Source organism: Chiloscyllium plagiosum, unplaced genomic scaffold (assembly GCF_037043375.1).
Source record: "Chiloscyllium plagiosum isolate Xiang-an unplaced genomic scaffold, Cpla_swu_hap1 HiC_scaffold_49, whole genome shotgun sequence".
NCBI classification, from domain to species: Eukaryota; Metazoa; Chordata; class Chondrichthyes; order Orectolobiformes; family Hemiscylliidae; genus Chiloscyllium; species Chiloscyllium plagiosum.
The window spans coordinates 14132810-14143600 of NW_028270187.1; positions in this window are offsets into that span (position 1 = coordinate 14132810).

Consider the following 10791-nt stretch of genomic DNA (forward strand, 5'->3'; position numbering starts at 1 on the left):
ATAATTGTACAATCCAGTAAGTGGTATAAATGGGGAATTATGCTTCCATACAATAAATACTGCAAGGACATTCCAAAGTCCAATCTCTCAGTCATAGTGAATATTGTAATTATTTTTAACTTGGAAACATTTTTGAATTGATTTGATTAGAATTCACTTCGATGCTGAGACTTACTGTATATCCATTCACAATATCAGTAGATTATTTGGAGGTATCATCGTTCATTCCAATAATCACAGTATCTGCTGTATACTTTCTTCTGGTCACTAATAGGAAGATGTATCTAATTCCACTCAATCAATATTCCTTGGAAAATATTTGAGAATGTTGAAGTCTTAAAGCTGAAATATACGAAGTATGACAGTCATTAATTTTCTCTTATTCTGTAGATCTTAGTTAAAACATCATGTAGAACTTTATGCTCCAGTGCTATAAATACGAGAAAAGATCAATTACTTCTTCAGTAAAATAAACAAATGCCATTATTTATCAATTTTTAATTATTGGTCAGTTTACGCATTGTGTGAGACTTGTTTTTAACTTTCCAGTCACCTATTTGTATTGAATGTGACATTGAAATGTTGTGAAAATATCAGGGTGTGTTCATTTGAAAATTTAATTTGCATATCTCTCACTTATCCCATTGATTGCAAGCGGTTTAAGAACGTTTCACTCAGCAATCCTTGAAAAAATCAAAGACTGTCTGATTTTAAATCAGATCATTCGCACCCAATTATCAATCTATCCCTAATTCATATAAATATCTCAATTTTAGCGAACCAATGTTCACACTTAACATTACACATAAACCAACACAAAGACTGCCATCGATATCTGATTATTGTTCAGTAGAATAACCTGAGTAAGTACCTTATTGCTCCTGAAACCAATGACAACAGTAAGCATTTGTTTACTATTCCATGCAACAAGTGCAATTGATATCTTGTATGTCAGTTCAGTAGTTAAAGATGTTTATGTTGCTTAAAACAATGCTTCTAATTTATCACGGATATTGACTGTAATACAATCATGCAAACAACAAACATTTTGTCATTCTAAAAATCTTTAAGTTTACTTATTTTAAATTTGTGTGCAAGAGATATTTCAAATTACAACCATTTTTATTGTATAATTCAGCAGACCTAAATTTTGAATTTGGGAAAGTCTCCATTTTTGCAAAATGGAAATAGTTTTCAGAATACATAACAAAATACATGACTTTTTTTTCAAATCACGTGCTCTGCAAAATGATTATTGGTTTCATTTAATTGTAAGAAAAGAACTGCTTTGAATCAACTGCTTTGAATCTTTTTGTCTTTTCTATTCCAACATTATTCATCACTGTACAATAATGACACAATTACTATAATTCCTTTATGTACCAAATGTCATTGACTGCATTATTTGTTCACTTTCATTATCTATTAACTTTCTTCCAAATTCTGACACAAATGTCTGAACTCTGATCATAATATTAATCATCTAAATTAAAATAACATGTCTCTGTGAGGAAACCATTTGATAGAAATTCATATTTCTTGTGTTACCTACATTTTTTAGTAAAGAAAGAAAAAAATGTTCTATATTCACTGAATGGCTCATTATTTCTTCAATTCATAAAGCTTGTTACTATATTTTATTCCACAATTTACCAATTTTGATAAATATCCTATCAACATCACAGCAAATGGTTTTTGAAATATTGAATAATTTTAATTGCTCGTATTACAACATTAATTATCAAGTGATTGTCATAATAATAATTGCACAATTATGTAAGAAAGTTTTTTGAACAAGTGAGGTTCACATTTTAATTTGACCAATTGTTTCTGAGTACCAACACTGCAATAGAAACTTTATTTTCAGGTCAAGTTGCCCACAATGGATCCAAGGACTTCCCATCCAACATTAATTGTGAATATCTAATGTTTGCTTATTTGATGATCTCCATAATCACACACTTTAAATTCAAAGACCTGCAATCACTTTTCACTGCAATAATTCCTGTTTTTTTGCACATATTCCTCAGTAACATAGCAAAATTAGATTTCTCATTATTTCTCAATTCATTGATCAAATTTTATAATCCAGTCGTTGCTCATACCTAATAATTATTCAATCCAGTATTTACCGTAAATGTGGAATTATGGCTCTTTACATGAATAACTACATATATTGTAATGTACAGTCTCTCAATCATTGTCAATATTAATTCTTATTTTATCCACGGAAACATAGTTGAATTCATTTAAATATATTTCACTTCGATGCGAACATTTATTTTATTTCTACTCACAATAAGATTTAAGTATTTTTCATGCAAAAAAATCATGTAAAATTCCTGCATTTTGTTAAGTCAAATGAAAAAGAATTAACAGCTCTGTATTGTCTCATTAAACAATGACAATGCATTTTGAACTTTTTGAAGTTGAGCATTTTTGCAAAGAAGGGATGTTGTCTTCAGCTGTGTAATCACATTTAATGGAATTCACAGAATCTGCTGTTTATTCTCTTCGAGTTCCCAAGAAACCAAATTAACTAATTCTGCTGGTTCTGAATTCCTGGAAAGTAACTGAGAATGTTTGAGTCTTAAGGATGAAGAAGTCAATGTGATTGTACTGATTTTTTTTATTGGAAAGAGCTTAATTCAAACATTTCAGGCACATAAATCGCTATTCTACAGTATTGCAAAGATGAAAAGCAAGTCAATTTCTTCATCAGTAAAACAAACGTCACTTCCCGTTATTCATTAGTTAGCTAATTCCCAAATTTGTAATTAAACAATGCAATTCTCCTGAATATTGTTTTGTCCTTTGATCATAATTTTCTAATTATTGTTCATTCATGATTTGTTAGGCATTTTTACTTTTCGTTTTGCACGTCTCTCATTTATTTCACTTCTTGCATGGGGGCTGGGCATTGAGAATAGAGGATCAGTGGTTAGCACTCGTGTCCTACAGTGTTATGCACTTGGGTTTGATTCCATCCTCGGCCACATGTTTGTGTGGAGTTTGCATGTTCTGGTTTTCTCCCACAATCCAAAGATGTGCAGATTAGGTACATTGGCCATGCTAAGCTGCACGTTCTGTTCAGGGATGTGTAGGTTAGGTGCATTAGCCAGGGGTAAATGTCCAGTAATCTGAGAGCAGAATGGTGCTGAGTGGATTATTCTTTGGAACGTCAGTGTCGACTTGTTGGGCCAAATGGCCTGTTTCCACACAGTAGGATTTCCATATAATTAGAAATGTCTTTCGCTAAATAAAACTGACATTTTTAAAAAATGTTGCCTTTAAAACTTATCTTTAACAGTCAATTGTCAATCTTGTAAAATATCCCAATGTTACTGAAATCAATGTTTAAACAAAACACTGCACATACAGCCACACAAAGATCTTCATGACCATCTAATTACTGTTCAGTGGAATAATCACAGTAAATATCTTATTCTTCCTGAGATCAATCACCACCATCACATTAAGGATCTGGTTATCATTCCCTCCAATAAATGCAATCGTTATCCTCTGGTATTTCAGTTCAATCGTTACACACCACACTGGCTGTTCAAAGCATGGTTATTCTTTATTATGAAGGGCCAAGGGTTCTAACGGCAAGAGATGTTGTTCGATCTGATTTGTTGCATGTTCTCAAACAGGTTTTCTCTATAAACATTGCAAAAGAAGTGTTAATTGGGTCTTGTTCAATTGCTGATTCTAACCTTTTCAGTTCATGTTCATTAAATATATTTGGAGAAAATGAGGAAAGCTGAAGCTGAAGATCAGAACCAAGAGTATGGCATTGGAAAAGGGCAGGCACATCCAAAGAGCAGGAGGACCGACCTTTCGAACATTAGGCCGTCATCAGAAAAAAATCCTGATGAAGGGCTTATGCCCAAAATGTTGATTCTGCTTCTCCTCGAACGCTGCCTGACCTGCTGTGCTTTACCATGCCACACTTTTGACATTAGAAATATTTGACTGAATATTCAGAGATTATACTAAAAGTGGCTTCTGTCAATTTAATTTACTTTGCTTACTATTCACTAAAGTTTTCAGAAACTTTAGTGAATAGAAAGTTTCTCCTATTCACTAAATTAATTGCTTCTCCTTTTCTTCTTAAATCTGATACTAATCTCAAAATACAGAACACATTAAAATTCACATGAACTATAAATTTGTATTCTCGACAAAAAAAAACAATGGAAGGCGATGTAGAATTCTTGAACAGCCTACACATTTGAATGAAAAAGCAATTCCTTCCAAAAAATGTTTGCCCGTCTGTATCTTTCTTTCAATTCAATAATCCTGCAAATAGTTTATAATTGTTAGTTGATCTCTCTGAATGTGTACCTAATCAATGTCAATGTAAACAGCTGAAACATTAACAACAGATTGATAATTGGGTGTTAAAGATCTTATTTGAAGTGAACAAATGTTTGGAATTTATTCGAATTCCACCAGAAAACATTCTTGAATCATAATACAAGAAATGACTTATGTGAGAGATGTGCAAACCTTATTTTTAAATGAACAAACTCCAATATTTTCAAAGCATTTCAATCTTACGGTCAAAATGAACAGGTGAATGGAAAAATAAAAACAATTTTCTGACAAATCATAAACTGAACAACAATTACAAATTCACTTTGATCAAAGGACAGAGTAATATTTATATAAATCACAACATTTAGTTACAAAGTAGGTAACCAGCTGACTGGCAAGTAATAGGTGGTAGCATTTGTTAGCTTATTGAAGAAGATATCAACTTTATTTCCAATTTATAGCACGACAGAATAATGTTTAATGTGTTTCAATTGTTTGGACTTGCCCCTTTGGAACGAAAAGAAACGATCAATCTCATTACTTAGACATCGTAATCTTTAATTCTGCAGCATTTTCAAATATTCTCAAGGAACTTATAAGCAACAGAATTAGATACAGGTATCCCCACGATCCGAAAGTAGAGCGTTATGATGAAACCTTACATAAGCTGAAAAGGGGTAAATCAAAGAAGCATTAATCATTTTCCTTTTTTTTGGTACAAGTGAAAATCCTCTTCAGATTTCTTCCAGTTAGAGAAAGCAGGGATAGATGTAAGTCTTTTGTAAAAGCAAAGTGGCTAAAGCAAACTTTCCAAAAGTGGGGGATACGTGTACACATATTTCTTGGTAACCTGACACAAATAAGTATCAGATTTTGTGATTATTGATATAATAGATAAAAGCAGATCTACTGTTGGATTGAAAAGCAATTCCATCTGTGCTTGGGTAGTCTCTAATCAACATTCAGAGCAGCTCCTGATATATTTCTGTTGAAGGTGTGATTTGAAACCTTCCCTCGGGTCTAGTAATAGAGACACTGCCACAGCTTCACAAGCTCCTTTCAAAATGTTCCCATTCAGGACGCCAGGACTGCAATATTATGTTTAATGTGGTTACTCAAATGAAAACTAATCAGCTGTTTATTGCAGTAATTTGAATGGGAATTAATTCGGTAGTTTCTGTGTGTAATGGACTGGAAATTAAACAATATTTTACAATAACAGTAGACTGAAGGAATGATAGTCTTAAATAAACAGGAATCTCATGACAATTCTTTGAAAGACAAATTAACAAAACTGCGTGATCATTGTACTTTGATTTAAAATGCATCAGTCATTCAATGTGAATATTCAGCTGAAGACAATTTCCCTTCCTTTCAACAGTGTACAACTTCCACAAATTCAAAATGAACAGGCATTGATAAAGGAAGGAACAAGCAGATGTTAATTCTATTTTCTTTACATAAACATGCGATTAATTTTAAGTAAGTTTTATATATGTAAAAAGGAAACTCTTATTGTGGTTCGAAATACAATAAATGTTAGCATGAAGTGAAATAGTATCAAATCAATTCAAATTTTTTCTCAGTTAAAATATAGTTCAATATTCAAAGTAATCGAGTGATTGCACACTGCAACATATCTTGACATTAATTCAATGCTGAGACATAATTCTACATTTATACCCCTGAAAGTGAAGCAAACTTGTGCCGGCAGTCAGAGGAGGTAGGGGAGATCCTTAATGAGTATTTTGCTTCAGTATTCACGAGTGAGTGGGACCTTGTTATTTGTGAGGCCAACGTGAAACAGGCTGATATGGTCGAACAGGTCAATGTTAAGACGGAGAATGTGCTGAAAATACTGAAAAATCATGGGGGTAGAGAAGTGCCCTGGGCCAGAAAGGATATAACTTAGGTTGTTATGGGAAGGGAGGCAAGGGATTACTGTGTTTTGGTGACGATCTTTGCAACCTCACTGTCCACTGGAGTCATACCAGATGATTGGATGGGTGACAAACGTTATTCCCTTATTCAAGAAAGGCAATTGAGATAATCCTGGGAATCATCGATAAGTCAGTCTTACATCAGTTGTGGGCAAATTATTGGAGAGGATTCTGAGAGCCAGGATTGATGATTATTTGGAAAAGTATAGATTGATTAGAGATGGTCAGCATGGCTTTGTGAGAGGCAGGTTATGCCTCACAAACCTTATTGAATTATTTGAGGATGTGACAAACACATTGGTGAGGACAGAGTAGTGGATGTGGTGTATCTGGACTTTAGCAAGATGTTTGATTAGGTTCCCCATGGTAGCTCAATTAGAAAGTAATGAGGTATGGGATACAGGGAAACCTGCCTGGTTAAATAATAAATTGGCTGGCCCATTAAAGACAGGGTGAGATTACATGGATAGTTTTCAGCTTGGAGCACGGTGACCAATGGTGTTCTGAAGGGATTAGTTCTGGAGCCTCTGCTCTTTGTGATTTTTTTATAAATGACTTGGATGAGGAAGTGGAAGGGTGGGTTAGGAAGTTTCCAATGACACGAGAGTTGGTGGAGTTGTGGATAGTGTGGAGAGCTTTTGTAGGTTGCTAAAGGACATTGAGAGGATGCAGAGCTGGGCTGAGAAGTGGCAGATGGAATTCTACCTGGGAAAATGTAAAGTTATTCATTTTGGAATTTCAAATTTGAGTGCATATTTTCAGATTAAATGCAGGATTCTTGACAATGTGGAGGAACAAAGGGATCGTGGGGTGCATGTCCATACATGCCTCATAGCTGATATCCAAGGTGATAGGGTTATTAAGACGGTGAATGGTGTGTTGGCTTTCATTAGCAGGGAGATTGAGTTTAAGAGCCACGTGTTTATGCTGCAGCTCTATGGATCCGTGGTGAGACTACACTTAGAACATTGTGTTCGGTTCTGATCATCTCATTATACATAGGATGCAGAAGCTTTAGAAAAGCTGCAGATGAGATTTATCAAGATGTTGCCTGGACTGGAAGGCATGTCTTATGAAGAAATGTTGAGGGAGCTGGGGCTTTGCTCATTGCAGTGAAAGAGGATGAGAGCTTACTTGATAGCTTTGTGTAAGATGATGAGAGGCATAGATAGAGTGGATGATAAAAGACTTTTCCCCACAAAGTGGCATAATTTTAAGGTGAATGGGGGATGTTGTGGGGAGATGTCAGAGATAGTTTCATTATAGATAGTGGTGGGTGTGTGGAATGCACTGCCAGTGGTGGTAGTAGATTCAGATCCATCAGGGACATCTAAGCGACTCTTGGATAGGCACATGGATGATAGTAAATGAAGGGCATGTTGGTTCGTTTGATCTTAGAGTAGGATAAAAGGTCGGAACAACATCGTGGCCAAAGGGCCTGTACTGTGCTGTACTGTTCTATATTCTATGGACTGAAATGAACAATGATTATATATTAGCAACATATAGATTTTCAAAATTCTATTAGCATACTTAAGAATAATGATACATTTCATCTTGCTATTTGACTGTGCTATCTGCAAAAACGAACAGGAATTGTTGCAGGGAAAAGTAATTAGGTTTTTCTAAATTTATAAGGCTGGGATTACACAGATCATTCAAATGAGCAAAAGTCATATTTCTAACAGTGCGTGTTGCATCAGAAATAATGGATTCTTTTGTAGGTGTGTTGATTGGAAATAAAATGGATTTTTATATTACTGTATAGGTACAAGGGAAGATTGGATTAAATTCAGATATAAACTTCACTGTAGTTGTTAGCAAGACTAAACTAAAGCATACTATAATTATTGTAATGCAAATGCCTTAATAATTACTGTTAGAATCCTGAAAAAAAGATATATTGTACCATTTTTCAAATAGTCAATAAATTAAATTGTGAACCTCAGTATACTTCTTACCCAGACCAATTATTATGCAATTATTGTAATGGTAATGACTTGATAACTAATGCTAAAACCTAAACAGATAAATTGGTTCAATACTTTGTAAGCATGTTGCTCTGAAATTGATTGGATATTTATTAAGATTGGTTAACTGAGGGACAAAATATAATAGCTCGCTTGATAGAATTGAAGGAAGAAATGAGACAGAGTTTATTGAACACGATTGTTTTTGTTTAAAATGTAGTTGATGCAAGAATAATATATTTTCCGCCATTGAATTTCTTGTAGAGACATGATTTTTTCAAAACTTTTGTTATGATTCAATGTTGAGACACTTGTGTCAGAGTCTGCAAAGGGGAGAGTGAGAGAGAAAGAAATTTAAAAAAAAGCAGAAAGGAAAGGAACTGGCGAGCAATGAGCTCCAACTGTAGTGTCTCACCCTGCTATCATCTTATTGGGTGAGCTGGAATGCAGACTAGTCAAGCAACAACCTGACACAATTATACACACAGAATCATAGCTTACAGTGTCCTAGACACCACTGTCACCATCCCTGTATGTCCTGTCCCACCGGCAGGACATGGATGTCACTGAAATGCTGGAACATGCAGGGTTATGGACTAAGGTCTGCACAATGTGATCAGTGTGATTTATTTGACATTTCTCCAGAATATTAAACTCCAGTCCAATTTGAAAAGTTAGTAGCGTCATCAGACTTGAACTACAAATGTCAGGAAAAAAAGTCAGCAAGTTACAGCACAGATCGAGGCCACTTGGCCCATCCTGTATGTGTTGGCTGTAATAGAACTCCCCAGGCTTTACAGCTTTTTGTATTCACCATTGAAAGCAACAATTTCAGACTGTGAACTCTGCCCTCTATGCTTTTATAATCTGTTTTTTAAATATATTTCTTTGACAGCTGCACACCTTGTTTCCTTCTCAGCCCCAATTCCATTTCCCGTGGCCTTGAGGGACTACCATTTCTGCTGTTTAATCTCTCCTGTGACAGACAGTCTTTTTTTCCTTGTCTCACCCCCACCTTGCTCACAACCTGTTACATTTCTGATGGTTCCCAGACCTCTGGAACTTTCACTGCCCCCCCCGGGTCAACGGCACAAGTTTTGAATTCTCTTCCTCCTGAGATAATCAGAATTTTTTCCGGTTGCAGTTTCCCCCAGATTTTATTTTGAAAAGCAGAGCATTTGAGTCAGAGTCAAGTATTTGTGAGCCTTCATCCACAATTCCCAGCATTTGGGTGTAATTTGTGACCCTCCCCCTAATGTGTAACGTTACTGGATTGGACATTCTAAAATGGCCACAGTGTGCAATTTAGGTGAGTTGGGCTAGCCATGGTTAATGTGTGGTTATGGGGGTTCGGTGGGTGAGCAGGTCATTGCAGACTCGATGGGCCAAATAGACTCCTTCTGCACCCACTGGATTCTGTGATTCTAAGTAGTTGTGATTGTTGTCACATTTTCCTAATGCCAGGTTCATTCAACTCAGATACATATGATTGTGTGGGTGCTCACTCACTCCTTCCCTTCAGTTTTACATCAATTTCACACTGTATGTGAGGGTGGGAATGGATTTGTAAATATAAATACATCAACCGAAACCCCTCACAGGTCAGGAACTGTTTCTGCTACTTTCACCACTCACAAGGAACAGGAAAATAAAGGTTCAATCACAAATCTCACAGGAACACAGCGGTAATAATCACCAGAAAAGGCTGAACAGCTCAAAACGCTTTTCTCAAGAAAAGAGGAGGCTCAGAGACAGCCTGGTACAAGTACAAAGCTTTGTGTCTGTGTTTTCAGAGATTTGTGGTTGAAATTATTGGGTTGGAAGCATGCTTCATTGGCCCAAATCATCAAAGGTGCTATCTAAATGTCCATCTTTCTTTCTGTCTGAGTTAACAATCAGATGGAAAGGTCAGTGCCTGAGTGTCTTACCAAATCCCTGATTGAATCTGCCTCCCCCACAATCTCAGGTGCCTCACCACTCACTGGGTCATGGAGAAACTCTGCCTTTACAATGAGAACTGTCTTTGCTGTCGCCTCTCCTCGTGCTTCCGCCTAATCCCCACTTCTCTTCATTAAATCCCAGCTGCCTCTAGTCCACCCACATGGACATGTTGAAGAGCATGACAGGAGAATGGATTGAAACCGAGAGTTCAATAGCCAGAATGAGAGAGGAAGAATGAAATAAACGGTGATTGTGGACCCGAGTGGATACAGACTGCAGGCTGAGTCCTTTGTGGGCATTCCTGCAGTAATACGAGACAGCATTCCATGATGAGAGTTAAATCCGGGTGGCAGGAGAGGGAGCCACAGAACATGAGTAGGTTTAGTTCAAACAGAGGAGGTTTGTTCAGTCAGTAACAGTGTGTTCGACGTGGAGGCGAAGTGAGCAATGAGGTGAAATGTTACCACAAGTTGCCGATGGATAACTTTCATTGGAACAGGAGAAGGCCATCAGCCCCTCAACCCTACTCTGCCATTCAGGATGATCATAGCTGATGTGTGACCTAACGTACAACTTTCAAACCCCTCTAATCTCATCAATAAACTCCTCTGCAACAGACA